The sequence below is a fragment of the Pezoporus flaviventris genome, unplaced genomic scaffold (genome assembly GCF_033815535.1).
Source record: "Pezoporus flaviventris isolate CSIRO_AGI_PZ_B2104156 unplaced genomic scaffold, CSIRO_AGI_Pfla_v1 ptg000080l, whole genome shotgun sequence".
NCBI classification, from domain to species: Eukaryota; Metazoa; Chordata; class Aves; order Psittaciformes; family Psittacidae; genus Pezoporus; species Pezoporus flaviventris.
This window is the reverse complement of record NW_026892628.1, coordinates 440,361-460,462: the sequence shown is the minus strand read 5'-3', so window position 1 is coordinate 460,462 and position 20,102 is coordinate 440,361. Positions and strand designations below refer to the sequence as shown.

The following is a 20,102-nucleotide window of genomic DNA, read 5'->3' as shown; positions in this document are numbered from 1 at the left end:
TTGCCTCACTGCTGAAATCCTGGAATTCTGACTGTTCCCAAGCTCACCTCCTGCTGTTCCAAGTGGAAATGTTGCTCCCCACAGGAGGCAGATGGGCACACGGACCTGGCTGTATGGTTCCTATACTGACCCTCAAGCAGCTCAGTTCTTGTCAATACTCAGCCGTGTACCACCTCATCCTATTCCTGAAGCACTTCCCATTCTCTCCCCAGCAGCTGGTGAGAGCTGCAGCCTGCACATGGCATGGAAAGTTTTGATGGAAACTAAGTAAAGGACCATCTCTTGGCCTGTGGAATTCTGTTGGTTCTTAGCCCCCTTAAAACTGTGTTCTTCAGATTTGGAGCACTGTTGCAGCATGTTTAGTTTTATCCTTTTCTTCCTTTAACTATTGAAGGATGTGGTGTGTTCATTTCAAGCTTCTGGCCAGCAATGTGAGAGATAAACCCCATCCTCTAAAGGTGCTGAAGTTGCTTTTTTTACTTCAAAAAATGCCTGTTTCAGGCTGCTTTGTCCCTGGGTCTGACACCAGCCCCTCACTTATCTTCTGAGTGGGGACAGGGAGGCGAAAGTACCAGAGAGGCCAAGCTGGAGCTTGCAGCAGTGTCTGTACTCCTCATGTCTTGTTGCTCCAGCCTGTCAGCCAGGCTCAGAGCCTCCTCCTCTGCCTTTACCACCCCACGTACGGGCTGCTGAGCTCCAGAACCCGTTCAGCCTGTTCTGGCTGCAGGAGCAGCGTGTTCGCGGGCGTCCCACCGCTGCCGGTGGTTGCAGGGAGATGACCAAGTCTATGAGGTCTGCCTTGAGCTTTGCTGGTTCTTCCTTGACCTACATTCTGATGTGCCTTGAGGAGGAAGCTTCATCTCAGTTCTCATGCTTTCTCTAGGGACACTTGGGAATTTGGTGGAATTGGTGGGGTTTTATTCACAGAATCCCAGCCTGGGTTGGGTTGAAGGGACCTTAAAGCTCCTCCAGCTCCAGCCCCTGCCACGGGCAGGGACCCCTTCCCCTAGAGCAGCTTGCTCCAAGCCCCTGGGTCCAACCTGGCCTTGAGCACTGCCAGGGATGGGCCAGCCACAGCTTCTCTGGGCACCCTGTGCCAGCGCCTCAGCACCCTCACAAGGAAGAGCTTCTGCCTAAGAGCTCATCTCAGCCTCCCCTCTGGCAGGTTCAAGCCATTCCCCTTGGCCTGTCCCTACAGGCCCTTGTCCAAAGCCCCTCTCCTTAAAAAGTCCTTCTCTTTTCTCACATCCCAACACCAAATTGTGCTGGTGTCACAACAAAACGGATGTCCCCGTGTTTGCTGCACTGGGTGGTGTTTTGAGGAAGAGTGTAGATTGTGTAGCATTAAAATACACAGGAAGGATGAAGTATTTAGTCCATGTAATCTACGGATTTTGTCTTCAGAAGAACAACTTAAATGGCTTCTGTCCTTGTGAGCTACTGGATTTTAATTTAAATGCAGTATTTAATTTAATTACAATGCAATAATGTTAATAATGTAAAGCTGCCTATTTTCATAAAGGTGTAGCACGGTGCTGCACAGCACCCAAGTGTTCTCTTTGCAGGAACAGGGTCCCTGAAAAGAGGATTTTCGCATTAAGGGTGTGCTGACACTTGGCTGTGAAGATTCTGGGTGCTGTGCTCACCAGGAGGGGGGCTGCTGCAGTCAGGTTTTAGCAATGTTCGTACCAGCAGATACTCTCTACCTGGCAAATACGTTTTTATATTGAAATAGGGAGTGACGTGCTGGCACAGGGTGCCCAGAGAAGCTGTGGCTGCCCCATCCCTGGCAGTGCTCAAGGCCAGGTTGGACACAGGGGCTTGGAGCAAGCTGCTCTAGTGGAAGGGGTCCCCATGGCAGGGGTTGGAGCTGGAGGAGCTTTAAGGTCCCTTCCAACCCAAACCATTCCATGATTAATTATTGTTTCGGTGTCTGGACCCGAGTGGCATCAGCTCCCACCAGAGCTCTGCCGGTGCCGGGCAGGAGCTGGGATCCAGGATGTGCGGGCTTGCTGCGGCTCGGAATTGAGCTCTTCGTGCACCCACCGCTAACGGGGGGTGAGGATTTAAAGGTATTTCCAGGCAGCTTTCTGCAAGCCGCGGCGCCATAAGGAACTGTGGCAGCACTAACAGGAGCTACCCCGAGGCTCTCAGGTGTGAGAGAGCAATCTCTTTCTAGCGCTGGCTGCTTAGAGCGTCTCTCCTTAATCGGCAAAGCTCACGCCGGCTCTATTACCGTCTTCAAGACAGATTCAGACCCGTGCCGCCCCGCCGCCCGTCTGCGTTCCATAGCAAGGCCTCCGGATGCTTTGCCTGCCCCGGGCTCGCTCCCGCAGCCCCGCTGCTCTCTGTGCCCGGTATCCTCCACCGAGCGCGGCGGGAGCGGGGCGATGCTCTCCGTTTCCTTATCAGCGCTTGCAGGCGCTCAGGAAGGAGAAGCGGCCCCGGGAGCAGCCGGTGTCACGGAGCTCCCGCGCCGGCCCGGGCCGCCGGCGGAGAACAAAGCGTTCTGCGGGGCCTCGGCGGCGGCGGCGGAGCCGCTGCTGCTCCCGCTGCTGCTGCTGCTGCTGCTGCTCCACGTGGCCCCGGGCGCCGCGGCGGGACCCGCGCATCCCGCGGCGGCGCCCCCAACCCGGCCGCAGCCAATCCCCGCCCGCCTACCATTGTGCCGCGACCCCCTCCGGCCAATGGTGCCCCGGGTCACAGACCTGCTCCACCATTGCCCGGAAGCGGCGCTGGGTCCCTGCGCCGCGCGGTGCGGCCGCTGCTGCTGCTGCTGCCACCGCCACCGCCACCGCCGTGCCCGCAGCGCAGGACGGGCCGCCCTGTGCCGGGACCGCCCCGCGCATGCTCCGCCGAGTGACGCCGCGACTCCATGTGTGAGAAGCGCATTATTTGGCAAGGGGGAGCCGCGGCGGCGGGGATTGACCGGGGATCCCCGGGGCGCGGAAAAGGGGTCGGCCGGGAGCGGGCAGGAGCGAACCGGCGACTGGGGAGCGGGGCTCGGCGGCGCCCGGGATGCGCGGGGACCGGCGGGGAGGTGCCGAGGCGTGTGAGTGCCCAGATTAAAAGTTCTCGTCGGGTTTATTGTCTTGGGGAGGGAGAGGCGGCGGAGGCAGAGTTACCCGAGAGCGGCGGCCCTGGGGATGCGAGTGCGCTGCCGGGGTAGCCCCGGGGCAGCGGGGCCGTGCGGGGACCGCGCTCAGCCCTCCCCAGCCCGGCGAAAGTGCAAAGTCCGGCGCCGCGGCCGCCGGGCGGGTGATGGATGAGCGCCCGCCGGGGAGGGGAGTTCGTGCCCCTGCCCGCGGAGGGGAAGGGGGGGGGGGGGGGGGAGCGGGGCTCCCGGGGCGCATCCCCGCCGGGAGATGTAAAGTTTGGTGGCGCGGCTCGTTCCCCGCGCCCGGGGGTCGCCGCCGGCTTTTGTTCGGCGTCGGGACGGCCGCCTGCGAGGCGTTTGTTTCGGAAAGTTGTTGCGGGCTTTCCGCCGGGCTGCTTCCTCTTCCTCCTCCTCCTCCTCCTCCTCCTCCGCGGCCGCTCGGGGCGGGGGCGCGGGGCTGGCGGTGCCGTGGGCTCCGCTCACCCCCGGGCGCGGCGGCACCGGGACCGGGACCGGCCCCTCGGGGGCCGCGGCGGGAGCCGGGCGGGGAGGGGCGGGGGGGGGGAAGCGGCCGCCCCGGGCAGCCCCCGCCGTGGCACTCGCCCGGCTGGCGGCCAGGCGGCGGCCCGTGTCACAATAAGAGTCCCCGCCCGCCCTTCCTGCGGCTCAAGGTGCGCCCCTCGCAGCCGCCCCCTCCCCGGGCCTCGGGCCGGTACCGGCGTTATCGGCAGGGCCGCGGGTGAAGGGCTGAGAGGGGCCCTGCCCCGGCAGGGCACGGTCCTGCCGCCCGCGGGAGGGGCCGGGAGGTTCCTGTGGAGGTGGCGCTGGCCGGGCAGACCCCGGGTGCCGGCATCGCCTCTCGCTTGCGGAGCGGGGGGAGCTCCGGGACCGAGAACCGGCGTCGGGCACTGCTTTGGAAAGACAGAGCTGGGGAAGCCCCGTCCGCGCTCAGGATGCGCGCACCGCTCTGGAGCTTCTGCTGCTGGTTTGCTTCCTCGTTTTTGCATCCCATGTTTCAGGTTTTCCTCTCACTTGTCTCTCTTCTGGCTGCTCCATGCTCGTGTAGTCCTGTACTTTGTGCAGTAAACCCAGAGGTTCCTAAGCTGATGGGTGCGCTGAGTGACACAGAGCACTGATTTGCAGGCATGGCCCTAATCCTCGTTTCCAGCTTCTTTTGCAGGTGTTTGACTTTCATGTTTCTCTCCTGCAAATGCAGCTGGAAGCAGAGGTAGCAGAGCTGCTTGCAGAGACAGTTACACAGGAAGTGAAACGGAGGGGCCTTGGGGAATAAGAGACATGCCAGCAGGCTGGAAGCTGCCATACATCAGCGGGAGAAGAGGAGGAAACACTGGCTTCTTCCAGACAAGCTATTGACCAGTGTCTCAAGTGGAAGGAGATGTGGGTAGGAAGAAACAGGAGCATAAAAGACATGCTGTTGGCAGAGAGGATGAGGTGGTGGTAGGGAGATGAAGGCAGGAGCCAGCAGAAGACAGTAAGAAATAGAGGGATGTGTAGCACATGGAAAGCTTTTTGTGTAAGCCAGTGTGTGATGTTCTCCTGGGCACTGTCCTGCCATGTGCCTGCTCTGGTGAGAAATGGTCCCACCAGCTCTTAGGGTGGTACCTGCTGGGATATGGTGGTGATACCACACTGGGGTTCGGGCCACGGGGAGGCTGATCCCCCCCCCCCTCCCCGAGCCTGATAAGCAGGGACCATGCTGTATGCAGGGAGGAGACCTGGTCATTGGTGGGGACATCACCCCAAAGTGCCACCTCGCAGCCACCTGAGATGGTGACACGCAGGGAGCAGTGTGTTCCTGTGCCTCACGCTCCATTGCTCGCTGCGTGGGGTTTGTCACCTTCTGGACAAGGGAAGGGGCAGGATATCCTGGAGGCAGCGAGGCTCTGCTGGGGTCGCCAACGCTGGATTCAGCACTGGGGAATCCTTAGTTTGGTTTTTTTTCTGCCTTCAGGTATCTGGTTTTGGCAACAGGGAGCAGCTTGGTGTGAGGCTGAGGCTGTAAAAGCTCCTCACTTTGTGTTGTCTGTGGGTGAGCAACAGGCTGATGCTCTTAGGAGTTTTACCTGGGAAAAGAGCTGCTGCTACCAGTTAAGTTGCTGTGCTTGAGCTGATGAGGGATGAAAAGGACCAGGTTCTGTGCTTGAAGTAAAACCTGCCTTGCTTGACTTAACAGGAGGGGTGAGTTGTATCCAGCAGTGGAGTGGGATGGGGGAAGCTGGATATTCCTCTTTCCTCAGAGCTGGAAGCACAGAGGAGTAGCTAATACCATCCCTGTGAGCCTTACATCGCCATGGGGTTACATCAGGGTGATGATGCAACAATGCTGGCGAATGATGCAGTGTCAGTATGCTAATGCTGGAACTTGGTATAACTGCCTTATGACTTTCCTGTGGTAGTTACAGGCCAGCACTCACACAGGGAGCTGCTGGAAATCGGTGATTCCAATTGGGAGTGCTGCTGTCCCGGGAACGGTTGTGAGCTTTGGGCAGGGTGAGGAGAAGGACTCGGATGGTTTCTTCCAGGCAGCAGCTCATGGACAGAGGTACGAGGTTTGGTCCTTGAAGGGACCTCTCTGCACGGCCTCAGGGTTGAACTGGACTTAGCCTTTGCCATCAAAGGAGCTGTAATTGAGGAAGAGCTCTGGGCTTATGGGCTGACACTTCTCTTTCTGGTGTGCTCTTCCTCAGCCCTACCTGTTTGTAGGTGCAAGCATATCGAGTCCCTTCTGCTGGACTACTTCAGGGGGTGAAGGGAGGAATGATGCTTCGAGGAAGTCAAAGGAAGTCATCTTGTGGCATCTTCCAGGTGCTGGGAGTATTTTAACACTGAGGTCAAGAATTCATTGGGATGCCCCACTGCGTTCTCAGTGGTACCTCCTGAGATGGTGTCCAGGTGCCACCAAGCCATTGAAACTCAGTGGATGTGGTACAAGAACCTGGGAAGGATGGAGCTGGTGGGTGCTGTGGCGACCAGCAAGGCTCAGGCTTTCTCTCTGGATGAAGCACTGGCTTCATGTGTAACTTCTGAGTGGCAAATGCCACTGCATTTAGAAGGTTTTCATTGAGCATGTTTTGAAGCACAAACCTGCAGGTGCAGTATGTGGATGTTACTCACTGAGAGGAGGCATTGAGTGTAACATGCATGGGAAGATTCAGCTCTTGAGGCCCCAGAACTGAGGTTTTGGATCCTGTGCACATCTGAACCGTGAGCCTTAGGTTCCTTTTGCTCCTGTGGTTTCTTACTGCCTTCCTCTGGGGGGAGTGAGCAGTTGTGTGCCTGCTGTGCTTGTTTCCCAAAGCCTGGGTCCCTTCTGGGTCATGGCAGGTAGGAAGTTGTGTGCTCTGTTCCTGTGTGTGAACACGGACCTGTGCAGGTCCAGCCCTCATCATGGCTGTAGGGACTGCACCCTGGGCCACACCAGGAAACACCCAGGTTGTGCATGGGCTGCAGAGCAGCGCTGCAAGTGCGGTGTCGTGAGCATGTTTTGATGGGGGGGAGTGAGACATGAGCACTCTTCCCTCCTCTCCTGGTGTTAGAGAGAATCCATGGCAAGAGGATGCATTTGTGCCCTTAAAAACTGGAGTTTGGCATTTTAGTTACGGACGTTCTGTTTCTTTATGTGCTATATTATGATTGATGGGTGCAGAGGCTTGCTGGGGACCCTCTGGCTTAGGGTTTTTAGGCTTTTCTTGCTTCCCCCCCCTCCTTGGGTGCATTTCCATGGCACCCCTTCACCTGGGAACTGGCCATCTGTTGGACGCAGGGACCTCACACAGTTCCTGCTTTATTCCTTGGGCACCATCTGGAATGTTGGAGGTTATTCATGTCTCTGTGGTGTTTTCTCTGCTTTGCACTGCTCTGAATGCCCTGTGCACATCAGGTGAATCATGTGTCCGCTTCGAGGTGGGGAATAGGAGAGGGAATTGCAGCATTGTGGGAGAGGGACAGAACAAAGGTGAAGGTTTACTAATACCCAGTTCCCTATGGTGGCTTTTTGCTGCTCAGCACTTCCCTGCCTGCTCTGTTCCCTTTTAATGGTGTTCTTTGGTATTTGACTTGTTGGTGTGTTGGGTCTGGGCCCTCTCCAGTGGGGCACCAGTGAAGCAATGGGGACCAGCTTGGCATCGCCTCGGGAGGCCGCAGCTATGGGCAGGGAGGAATTCCCTGTGCAGCTTTCCCACCTCTTCATTCCAGAGCAGCTCTCCCCGCGCTGGGGTCTGTGACCTGCTGTGTTCCTCTCTAGTGCAGTGAGGCTGGAAAGCAGCGCCCTGCCTCTCGCTGCATGAGCAAAGTGGGCATTTGGAGGGGAAAAGAACCATCTGATGAGCCCCGTTTGGGCTGGATGGGGCAAAATGGCAAAATCTGGGTTGTATGGTGAAATCAGGGAAGTTTTGCCTGCTTTTGGACTCTTCGGGAGTGAAAGTTGGATTGTGTTGCTTGAAGTAAGGCAGAAAGTGTAAACGCTTTGCGAAGTGCAGCAGAGCAATGCCCTTTTCTCTCCTTGGCTTTATTACCAGTGGGGCTTGCTGCAGCTCAGCCTTGCAGCTTGAGTGCAGGATGGTGCTGGTCTGGAGCCCCTGGGTCCAGTGCAGGCTGGGGGTGCAGTGGGCACACCCCACATGTTTGTCCCTCATGGCATCGGGAAGATCGCAGTGCTCAGGACCAGCTCGTGTCCTGCACGCTGCAGTAACTCCTCATCCTCACCTTGCCTTCCCTGTCCTGCCTGGAGGAGAGGTTTTCTGGTGTCTTGGGTAAAGTCACTTAAACCTCCCTGTGTTGGCTGCTGCAGCTGGGTCCAAGTGTGTGTTACAAAGGAAACCTGCAAAGTGTGGCTGAGATCCTTTCATTTTAATCATCAGCTTTTATCTGTGAAGATTTAACCCATCACCTCCTGTTGCACATGGGAGGCTTTGGGAAGCGGGGGGGGGGGGAGGAAGAGTGTTGTGAGGTTGTGCTGGTGTGATGATGTGCGAGGCCAGTGTGTGGTCCTGGGAAACGCAGACGGGTCTGGCGAGCAGAAGTGAGCAGCCCCAGCCACTGAAGGCCGGAGGAGAAGGAGCATCCCATGTGGAATGGGCTCTCCCTCATCTCATGGTTGTTACTCCAGGCCTTGGTGCACAAGTGGGGAGTGCATCCCGTGGCCTCCTCGGGGATGGTTTGTGCACACAGCCTGGTGTGTCGGCCTGGACCTGATGGTCCCTGTCCCTTCACAAGGCTTCTGTTGCTGGTCAGGTGCTCCTGCCATTGAACACAATGCACTGAATGGGCTGCGTCATCAGTGACTGGAGTCCTGAAGTGTTGCAGGAGTTTCGAGTCTTGCTTAGGTATCCAAGGGTTCTTTATATCAATTCTTTCTTACTACGTCTCATTTGGGCTCTATTTTTCACCTCTTAGGAGTGGGTGAAGCTCTTCAGCTTCTGCTCCTTCTCCTACTCCTCTGTTCCCTTTCCTGCTCTCTCCCCTCCCTCCCCCTTTTTCTTTCCCAAAAGAAAACCACCACCAAGAGGATTTTGCAGGAGTTAAGGAGTTTTCCTGCCTGCCTTTGGGTGACCCCATGTGAGGGCTTGCCCGGCTCTTTGGAGACACTGGCATTTGCTGTTGCAGCTGAAGCTCTGCTGGAGAGGCTTTCCTGCTGCCATGTTTGGCACAGTTGGTCTCCAGTTCCTTTAACAATCAGGAGGTGACCGAGGACTTGCCTGCGTTTCCCTGCTCCTTGTGGTGCCCTGCAGCGAGCTGCAGCAGGGAAGGGCTCAGTGTGTGAGGCTTCAGCAATGGGTTTGGTGTCTCCCGTGTCCCCTTCTGACTTGGCCGTATCCCTGTGCACTTGGTTCTGCTCCAGTCCCTGTGGACCTGTGTGGATCGGGAGGCAGTTCACTGCTTCCTGGCAGCCAGAGCAATCCGTGCCTCTTAGGGCCCTCACTCCGGCATGGGGATGAGGGAATGGAAGCTGGGGGAATGGCAACGAGGAAGTGGAGCCTGGACGAGAGCATTTCCACCAGGCAGGGGATAGGGATAAGCCTGACATGAAGGGAACACTGTTCCCGTTTCCACTCTCTTCAGCTGGATAGAAATGGCTGTTTGGGAAATGAGGTACCCAAGTGGTAGTGGGTGATAGTCCCTTATCTCTGCACCCATCAAGTGACAAGGCCAGTGTTGAACTGTGTGGGAGGTTCTGCTAAGAGCACTTCATCATCACCCTTTAGCAGTGAAGCTCTGACAAAAGTGGGTAACAGCAGCCCTCCAAAAGGTGCTTATTGCTTTGCAATCAGGTTTGATGGAGCCCACATGAACAGGGTGAGGGCTGTGGAGGTAAGAGCTGGGCTCAAGGCCATCTCTTTGTTTATCACCTCCCCTTTCCCTGTTTCATAGCCATAAGAAGAAGGAGTTTATGATGGGCTCTTTGCATTAGGGTGCCAGATTACTGGAGCTGAAAGGATAAAGGCTCATTTTAGAGCTTTCAATGGGAGATAAGAATGAGGCCTTGATGGAGTTTTCAGATAGTCTGGAAATGGGTTCTGACAGGACCCATCTTGTCCCTTTTGGAGTGCAAACACCCAATTGCCCTGCCTGTGAGGAGCTGATGTTCAAGAAAGCTTTTCTCTTGCCTGCTCTCTGTAAGCTCAGCACAGCCTTGCAGTGGGGTGATGCTGGTTACTCCTCCTTGTTTCCAAACTCAGTGGAGATGGAGACTCTGGGCAGTGCTGGCTGCTGAAGCCACAGCCCCTGTGCTCCAGGCCCTGTCCTTAGCACCAGGCTGGGCAGAGCCCAGGGCTGGGGTGGGATGCTGATGCACCAGGGCAAGGTCCCTGTTGTGGCTGCTCCATAGGGAAAGGGAAGGGGGTCAGCAGTGGCTTTTCTTGCAGTTTGCTTCAAATCCTGAAGGCTTTCCAGGTCCTGAAATCAGTCAGACAATGGAAACACGGCATTTCGTACCTAAGGCTGATGTTCCTCTTGCTGGGGGTAGGAGCAGCGTCCCTGCCATGGCCTGTTTGCTGTGCCCAGTGTGTTCTGAAACAGCCGTTGGATCAGGAGCTTTGAAATGCTTGTGGGAATTAAAGGAAGTAAACCCAAGGCATTCATATTTAATAGGATCTGGGCAAATCCTGGCTCCAGCAGAATGAGGTGCTGCAGTTGGACACGTGTCCATGGCACGGTGGGATGTGCTTCACGCACGGCATAAACCTCACATGTTGTGGTTTGCATTGTAGAGCAGTCAAATACCATCTGTGCCAATGCAGGCACGGGGCATTCCCCTCGGGGGGAGGGGGGAAGGAAGATGACACTTGGAACAGCTTTTCCATACCTATTCCTGAAAACAGGAAGACTGGCTCATGGTGCAGCTTTTCCTGAAGTATCCCAATGGGGAGATGATTTTCTCCACAAAACTTGACAGTAATCCTGGCATAACTTAGAGCAGCCCAGCCCAACTCTCGTCTGTGTGGGCTCTGCATCGTAACTCTGATTTCCCTTCAAGTTATGCTCCAAGATCCTGGGTAGCCCTTGCAGTTAAGGCCAGCGTTAACTTAATGCCTGGAATTGGTGGAAGATCACTGATGTGGAAGGACCGTGTGGGCTGCAGTGCAGGATGGAACAGGAGCATCACCCAGAGAAGCTTCTGGGTTGTGTATCAACAGGGCTTAATAGATTCTGCAGAGACTCTTTGTGGGCAAGCCCATGAATAGGCAAAAAAGAAGCCAAATGAACCCGGAAGGTCGGTAGGAAGCAGAGTGTCTCTGGGGTGGTCTGGTGCATGGCACGTACCCAGCCTGTTCTGGGGAAGGAGAAGCTCCACAGTCCCTCAGTTCTTCAGAAGATAACTTTTTACTTGAGAGCTTTAGCTAGATCTTGGAAGATGAGCTGGGATGAGCAGCAAGGCTGGGAGCTGGAGCAGAGCACACCCCCAAACTGCTCCCCTCCAGGCTCCATCCCACGAGTTCCTGCTGAAGGGAGCTCTGATTCCTGTGCTTTTCCTCCTCCCTTTAGCAGAGGTGTCCTGAGAGGGATGTAGGGATTCCTTGGGCTGGACCAGGGACTGTAAACCTGAAGGTGATGCTTTAACAAGCAGCTTGGGAACAACAGCATGTGAATCCTGTCGGTTGAGACCTGATGGGTGACTTATTCCTGTGTGGAGCCTGAGAATTATGATGATGAAGAGCAGAGAGGTAATTAAAGACCTCATCTGAATATTGCGCATGTTATTGATCCCTCGGGACATTTAGATACACAAACTTGATAAGGAGATCTCTTTGCAAACGCTGCTGGTGGAGTTGTGACACCCCGGGTTGTTTTGTACCCAAAATGCCTTTGTTTTTGTGCGAGTCAGATGTTGCTTTACATGAAGCCATTGAAATAACCATAACCACTGAAATAACTTCACTCATCGTCGGCATCCCTTTGCCTGTTCTGGCCCGAGGGATCCTTCCATGTTTGTTACCCCTGGTTTACCTTGCTCAAGCCCCCAAATCCCCCCTTGATCCCACAGCTGACAGTGGCACCTGGTGTTGCCTTTCCCCTTCCCAGTGCAGGACCGGGGGGCTGCAGATGAGCCCTGCAGTGTTCCTGCTTTCAGGACAGCCGTGCTTGGGGTGCCAGGGCTCCCTTTCGGGCTCAGGTAGGGCATGCTGCGTGCACCCACATCTGTCTGCGTGTGAGGCTCCGGGCTGCGCTCCTGCTGGTGGCTGTGCTCTGTAAATAGGTGTGGGCCTGGGGCCGTGCCAAGCTGCTGGCTCATTCCCTTATTTGGGGCTCTGAGCAGTGTCATTCCCCACGCACACCCTCGGCCAGGTCTGGAAATCACAGAGCTGGGGAAGCTGAAGTTATTCCCTTGTGGGTTCTTACCGTGCTGCTGCAGCTGAGCTGAGCAATGTGGCACTGGAGCAGCGGGGAACCCAAGCTCCCCCAGCACAGGATGGGTGAAAGGCTCCTCCTGTGCTTCCAGTCCTCATGCCGCTTGCTTCAGTCTCCATCTCTCCTAATGAGAGACCCAGAGCTTTGCAGTGTTCTTCCTTAGGCTTGTTGGGCACTGGGTGAAGGAGGTGATAAACCCGTGCATGCATCCCTCTTCCCCTGTTCCCCATTCTGCCAAGCAGTTCTGCACCTGCGTATCATCACTCTGGCTCTTTGCATAGAGGGGAGACACCCCCTTCCCCTGCCAGAAACACCCTCTGCAGCTGAAAACCAGAGCAGAGTCATTCCAGTTCTTGAAAAACATGTTTATCCAACAAGCCACAGAGACTGGCACCATCAGGGATGAGATTGCAGCTGATTAAAACCAGTTCACTGCAACCGCTTGCTGAGGATGGAGGGAGCTGGGCAGGGTTTGTCCTCTCAAAGTGGTTTGGGGGTACAGAGCCCATGGGGTTGGTCTGAATTCATCTGGGTGGGGGGAGTGTTGCAGTGATGGAGCCCTTCACACTCACTGCAGTAACTGAACTGTAGTTCCAAGTGTGCTGTTGGAACATGAAGAGCCCCAGACCAACCCCTTTTGATCTCGAACATCCTCTGGTAACAGGAGAGACCCAGTTCCTCCTCTTGCTGCTGCTCCTGACACTTGGGTGTTTGGTGCTTTCCTGCACTCGGGCTCTTGCAAAGGTTCTGGTTCAAAGACTCGGCTCTACCTATGCAGTCCTTATGAAGATGAACTTGGATGGGTGTGAACCAGGTGTATGGAACTGTTGGGACCCGGCTGCGATGCAGCCTCTTAGTCCGGGATTCATCCCGTCTCGACTCCGGGTTCGGTTTAAATTCCTCATTGTACAGTTAATGACACAAACTGGATCTTTTTTTCTCCCTGTTTCACTCCCAGACTTCCCTGATTCCCTCTCATAGCTCTTTGCTCCTTCAAGTGATAACGTGACGAACGCTAGCGCTTCTGGATAAGGGCCTGCAGCTCCCAAACCCACCATGAAAGGAAGCTGGTCCACCCAGCAGGTTGCTCTAAGGTTCTTTGTCTGGGAATGTCACCTTTTGGAGCTCATGTTCTGACCTTGTTCCTCCATTGATGAAACTCGAGTGTTCCGAGCTGCTTCCTGGGGACTTGTTGAGGAATAATTGTGTTTGTGAGAGCTGTGCCGAGGAGCCTGTCCCCCTCTGCCCCATCTGAAGACATAAACTGTGTTATGGGCTTGTGTCTGCTCCAGCCCCAGGCACTCATGGGTGTTTCTGTGCAGGAGCAGCCAGCCACAGTGTGATGTGGGTGCTCGGAGCCTGCCTGATGCAGAGGTGCTCCCTTTGTGCTGGCCTGGGCTCCGCATTGCGTTCGCCACGCAGCATCTCTCAACCGTGTTGTGTGTGCTGGGGGTGCTGTGAAGGGCAGCCCAGCCCAGCCCTGCTCCAGGCCCTGGTTACAGGGAGCCAGGGTTGCAAGGGCTTGAGCAGCAAAATTCCCTGGAAGAGAAAAGCGCAGCTGGGGTTGGGGTTTCTTTCCGAGCTGCGTTGTTGGAACCTCCTGGTCTTTGCGGCCTGCAGGTTTCCATCCACACTTGGCTGGAATCTGGGTAACGTCAGGGAAAGCACAGGTAGATCAAGGGGGTTGTTTGGGGAGCGAGGAAGGAGCTTGGTCATGTAATAACTGAGATACTCCAGGCTAAGGAGGGAGAGAAGTCAAAATACGCTTGCACTTTGGTCTGAAAACAGTCGGTTTTGACTGCAGGAGATTAGATTAGAGCCGTGTGTTTCCAAAGCTTCAGCCTGGATTTTGTGGGGAGTGTTTACCCCAGGATTCCCTCTTTTCCTGCACACTGGTGTGTGTGAGTGGTGGGATTGGAGAGGGCAGAACTCGAGCTCTGCTGACGTGGTGTCAGGGTCCGTATGGAGGACTTTGCAGCTGGCATCCTGAGTACATCAGTCTCTCCCAGATCCAGAAGTAATCCCCCTTGAAGGCACTTCTGTAGGATTTGGTAGCCCCTGACATCCAGTAGAGAATAAATGCAGGCAAATATGCCTTCTTCAGAAGGAGCATGTGCTGGAAAAGCAGCTACTACTGGGAAGTTCTTTTCCTCTGTCTGACTTCCCGCTGTTCCCTCAAGTGATGCTCTCCCCATCTATGGACCAGCTTAACCAAAGGGTTACTGCAGCCCCTGGTGAACACCAGCACTGGTTGAAGGGTATAATGTAAGTGCTATTGATGGCCCAGCAGGGGAGTCCTGTGCTTTACCTCTGGCCCCTTTTCTGCTGACCACTTCATTCGCCTTCCAGAAAGTCCAGGAGTTTCCTTATCTTGGTTGGTTGAGGAGGGAATTGCAGCAAAACTGCCAAGCTCTGGTACCTGGGACATAGTTTTTAAGCCTTCATCTTCTTAGAGAATCTGCAGCCTGTCTTATTCTGCAAATGTAATGGTCTGAAACCCTCATTTGGGGCTAAATCTTTCTCTGGAATTCTATGGGATCGTGATTTCTCTGGGTGCTGTTGATGGGATTCAGTAATGTTGCTAAAAAATGTGATCGCCGTGTCACAACCTGTGCCTTTCACCATCATTTCATTGAAAGGCAGAACTCCAGGAGTGACAAAGTTGGCTCTGAGCAGCTGCATCTGGGCTCTGTTGTGGGGTAGCGAGAGATGCTCTTCAGTGTCTCTCATTTCTTGAGCATTTGCCTTCTGATGGCTTAAAAAACTGCAGTATCGGCATAAGAGCCATGATTCTGAAATGTAGAACCCCAGCCTGGGTTGGGTTGGGAGGGACCTTAAAGCTCCTCCAGGTCCAACCCCTGCACGGGCAGGGACCCCTTCCACTGGAGCAGCTTGCTCCAAGCCCCTGTGTCCAACCTGGCCTTGAGCACTGCCAGGGATGGGGCAGCCACAGCTTCTCTGGGCACCCTGTGCCAGTGCCTCAGCACCCTCCCAGGGAAGAGCTTCTGCCTAAGAGCTCATCTCAGCCTCCCCCCTGGCAGGTTAAATCACTGCCGGTGCACTCACTTCTGCTGGTTCAAGTGCAGTCAAAGCTCAGAGCAGGTCCTTGGGCAGAGTTTCTCTTTCCGGGATTCTTCAGGCATCCCGGTGCCGTCGCTCTGCTGCGTTCCTGTGGGACCTTCCATGTGCTGGATGCGGGTGGTTGTGGCGCTGGCCGCGTGGTGCTGAAGGGGTTAAAGAGCTCTTGTGGTGTCCTCACAAGAGGAAAACTATTTTCGGCCCGTGCCAAGAGCACTCTGGGAGTTGGGAGCTGCAGCTCCTTGGGAATGGAGCCTGGCCAGAGCTGGAAACGCGGCTCTGTGCCTTCGGCTTCCTGCACCCAGAGCACATCGGACGGGCTGATCCTGCTGAGCCCCCCAAAGCACGGGAGCACTCGGATGGGAGGGTGCTGCCGGGCTCAGTCCATAACCGTGTTCCTTCCCTCTGTCCCCTTCCATCCTCCCGCAGAGCAGAGGACCCTCCTCTCCCACCGTGACCTTCACCAGTCCCCTCAGCAAGCATCCACCAGGCAGAATGATTCCCTTTATTTCTTCCTCTCTCTAATTCCCTCTCCCCGGCAGTGGCCCCGCTCCCTGGCCCCGTGGCTGTGCTCTCGGGGTTGTCACGACCCGGTACACGGCCTGTCCTCCCTCTGCTGCTCTTCCTCATCTTTAGCCATGAAGAAGTGTTTGTTCGTGTCCAGGCCAGATGCTCGAGGAGCAGCATGGAAATACTGCCCTATCTGTCAGGTTTTATAGCACTGCTGAAGGCCCTGGTGTAGCTCTTGCAATGGTTTTCAATGGGCTTCTAATTAGAAAAGCATTGGACTAATAGGATGAGCTATAATTAGCAAGACCTGCCCTCTAGATAGCTAAGCAGGGACTAGAATACAGTTGTAGATCCATTAAGTTTCTGTCCGTGCACTTTGGTAGTATTTAACCTGTTGGAACCTTTTGGGGTGCTTAAAATCAGTCAAACAGGGAAAACCTGGCCCAGTCCTTTGGGATGAGCTGAGCACTGGACTTTGGTCCTGGGGTGGGGGTCAGGGGTGGGGGGGACCCTTCACAGCCCTTCTCCCCCATGCAGAGAGGAGGCCGAGAGCCCGCAGAGTTCCCGTCCTGCCTTGTGGGCAGGAGCAAAGAACTCGGCACCATTCGGAGGAGGGAAATGACTCAGTTGGTGGTGGCTCAGCAGAAACAAGAGCCCGGCTTCCAGGGAGGCGTCTTGGCAGCAGCGAGCATCAACCGCTGCGCTCCACCTCCAGCCCTCCCTGCCCCACAGCACCCACTGCTGCGGCCAGGGCTGCCCCTGCGTGCGCACCTTGTCCCACCTGCAGCCAGGCTGTGGGGAGCGGGGCTGGCTGCGGGGCTGCTGGTGTAGGTAATGGCTGGTGTGGCAAAGGGCGTCCTCCCTCAGTGTTTCATAGGGAGAAGGAAGGTTGGGATGGACCCCGCTGCAGGGACAGGCTCATAAAGGGAGTTTTGTAAAGCATAAGTGAGTATTGAGCAGCAGAACCGTCTCTGCAGCGAGAAGCAGGTGATGCCTGAGCACGTTCCTGTGGTTTTCTGTGTTGTCCTGCAAGACAAAAACTTCTCCAAGAAGTTGCTTCCCCTTTTCTCTACCCGTGGAAGCCTGTGCAGGGAGTGGTGATGTGGGATAAGGGAATGGTCTTGCAGGTCTCTTCTTCCTCGAGGGGAAGCTGCTGGTGGGAAATGGGAATGCTGGTTCCAGCAGATGTTCGGGACAGCCCTGAGATAGCAAGAAGTACTTGGTTTCCTCTGTGGTGTTAACACAAGAAGCAAACACTAAAGCGAGTAAGAAAAGCAGTAACTTTACTCTTGTGTGTGCTTTTTGGTTTTAACCCAAAGCATCCGGACACAATGCGGTTCCTTTCCTTAAAATCCTAGGATGTGATATTCCACACGGGTCCCAGTGCTGAAGGGTGGCCCTATTCCGGGTGATAGTGGTGCTTGTCCTGGCTGCACTGACCCCTCTTCTCTCCCGCAGGATCCTCGCTCCAGACACTTTCCAAGCAGCCCGGTCAGGATCCCACCTGGAACCCATGAACTTCACTGACAGGTAGGAGCTGGGAATACGGTGGGGACAAGTGTCTGATATTGCACATGGGGAGGTGGGCTGAGAGGGTGGAACCGGCTCCTGCTCTTTTGCACCATCAGCTCCTGCTTTGTCCAGGTTCAGCTGGGATCAGGATTTGGTTCCTGTGCCTGCACCAAAAGGCGCCTTTCCCTTAGCGCTTAATGCACGCTCCAGAGTGGGTTTGGGCTCTTTGACGTAAAGGGCAGAGAGGTCTCAGCCCCTCCTCGCTGGGCAGTCAGAGCAGCTGCAGTCTTTTTGGTCTTGAACAGGAGAAGCAAAAGCAAAGGCACAGAACCCCCTCCCTTGAGGCTCCCTCTGTGTTTTGGTCATTTGTACAACCCCAGAGAAAAAACCTGGGCATGGCAATGCCGGTTCTGCAGAGACCCTGCAGCTCCAGCAGTGCTCAGCTCAAGGCAAGCTCTCCTCATCCACTGTCCTGTGTGTGCTGCTGCTGCTGCTGCTCTGCTGTCAAACGAGGCAGGCCAGGAGCATCACTGATGGGCTTTGGCTCTTTAGGGCAGGTGTGCCTGAATCTTGTAAAGCAGGACCATGTTTTGTGAGCCCAAAAGGCCAAATGAACCCAGGAAACCACCTTTCCTATTGCCATCAGGAGTAGCTGAGAGCAGCAGAGAGCATCACGTGTACATGCGTTGACCATGGTGATGGCAGTTGCTCTTGTTCAGTGGGTTATCACCATAAACCACGTTAAATAAACCAGTTATGGAGGATCTTATTTTGCCAATTCAACTTGGTATTCAAATACTGCGTTTTGTACCCAAATCACACCTGGTATTTCTGGGCTCCGGCGCTGAGGAATCTCCCTGCTTTTGGGTAACGCAGAGCCCAGACACAGTCATTACCAGAGTTCCTGGCCAGGACTTTCTGGACTAAAACAGGTCCCTAAGACTTGAGGGAGAACTCGGGTGGAACAGATCCCTCATGCAGTGGCTGGAAGCAGCATCCAAAGCAGTGGACCTTGCAGTTCCCATCATCTTTGAGTTCTCTTTAGAAGACTTAGGATGTGGCTTTGGGAAATGACACCAGGCCTTAGTTGTTCAGAGCTTTCTTTTGGTGCCTTGTCCTTTGGATCTACTTACACCAATTCCCTCTCTGTGGCTCTGTTACATGATTTGTGTTGGCTTGAAGGTGGGAATCCACCGTGCAGCGCTTGGTGCCCGGGGAAGCCTCCCTTAAGTTTCCCAAATGCAGAAAACCCAAGGAATTGCCTGGATTAGAGTATGCACAGCATGTGATGATGGGAAAGCTGATTGTTGTTGTGACTGAGTATTTAAAGATGCTAATTTTGCTGCTGTTGCATTAAAATCAATGAACCAACCTAGATCCCTCCTCTAATAAGAAGCATGCATTAAATAGGGAGGAGGTGGGAGAAGGGCTGAGGATCTGATTGCAGTTTACGTCCCTGAATATTGAAGTCTCTTCCCATCCAATAGAAGCTGAAATCAAGTTGTAGGCCTTGAAGTGGGAGGTTTTGGAGTCAAACTGAACACTGGATGAGCAGTTTGGGACTAAGGGATTGCTGCCTGGGAGGGTCAGTGTGCCTGGAGAATCCATACCTGGGAGGAAAGCGGAGTCTTTCTCACCGCGGTGAAGTTTCTGGTCATAGCTGGTGGATTTTAACCAAAAGCCTTTGATTGCATCCTTTGGCTGCTCACATGAGGGTGGTTGAACACCCCCCCCCCCCAGGCACTGGTGACAGTGACCCAAGTGCATCCTGAACCAGGCAGCTCATTCCTGAAAACTGCAGCGGTGAATCACGATCTCAGAGCATGCGGAAAGCTGGGAGCAGCTCCGGGAATCGGCGTCCTTGTGGCAGGGCTGAGAAGTCGGGGCTTGGCTTTGGGCTGGATAACCCCAGTAAAACACTGCTAAAAGGGATTGAGGAGAGAAAAAGCGGTCTTTGGCGCTGGTTTTTGGTTGCTTTGTGGTGTTTTCTTCTTGTGGTGAACACTTGTGGAGTTGTGATGAAAATGGAGCAAGTACTGGGTTGCTTTTCAGAGACAACGGCTCTTTTCCGTGCACACAGCTCCGTGTTTAATCTCATCTGTGGGGCTCATTCAGCTTTCGGTCGCGAATTGTGAATGCTTCTGTCTTTGTTACACAGAGCCCTCAGATAGCGCTGGGCTCGGGCTCGTTCACGGAGCCAAACTTGGCTGTAACAGCCGTGGTGGTTTTTAAGGTGAGTTGACACAAATAGCGCTCAGCGGGCGCTCAGCTGCCAGGTCCTGGTTGAACCCAGAGCTCTGGGTCCGCGGTGCTCCCAGCTCCCCGGTAGTGCCTCCCTGCCAGCGTTTGTGTGTGCGTTTCACAAACCGTGCAGCCTCCGTCCAGGCTGGATTGGGTCCTCCTGCGCTGTGACACGGGCACGGTGTGAGTCTGGACACTCGCATGGAAACAGGAGCAGGTTCTGCCAGGCTGGAGGTGCGGAAGGAGCAGCCGGGGGGGAGTCAGGGCTCACATCCAGGTACCCCAGGTTTGCCCTGCACCCTGTTTCTTGGGCTGGCATCCCTGGACCGATGCTCTGCTCTGCTGGGCCGCTGGGGCAGCTTCCCCCAGGAAACTTCTGTGGGCTCCTTCTCCATAGACCCGTGGGTGCTGGGCAGTGCAGGGCCCCCCAGCACCCTTGGGGCGGAGACAGAGCAGCGGGAGCCTGGGGAGGGAAGGGTTAAAGCTGCCATTTTGTTATGTAACACCCTTAATGGACATGTCGTGAATGGCACCAAAATGGCAGGAGTTAACCCTTGGTGAGCCACGGTGCAGCAGGTACCCCCTTATGGCCATGGTGCAGCAGGTACCCCTCAATGGCTGCAGTGCAGCAGGTACCCCTCAATGGCCGCAGTGCAGCAGGTACCCCTCAATGGCCACGGTGCAGCAGGTACCCCTCAATGGCTGCAGTGCAGCAGGTACCCCTCAATGGCCACGGTGCAGCAGGTACCCCTCAATGGCTGCAGTGCAGCAGGTACCTCAATAGCCACGGTGCAGC

General features: G+C 55.3%; 1 protein-coding gene across 1 annotated transcript in view; it reads left to right on the top strand.

Moving 5' to 3' along the window:
* The first annotated feature begins 11,086 nt into the window (after positions 1 to 11,086).
* Positions 11,087 to 20,102, top strand: part of GATAD2A (GATA zinc finger domain containing 2A) — a 34,128-nt gene continuing 25,112 nt past the window's right edge. The window contains 2 exon segments of the mRNA XM_061474806.1: positions 11,087 to 11,280; positions 17,012 to 17,083. The gene's annotated coding sequence lies outside the window, so the exon portion shown is untranslated.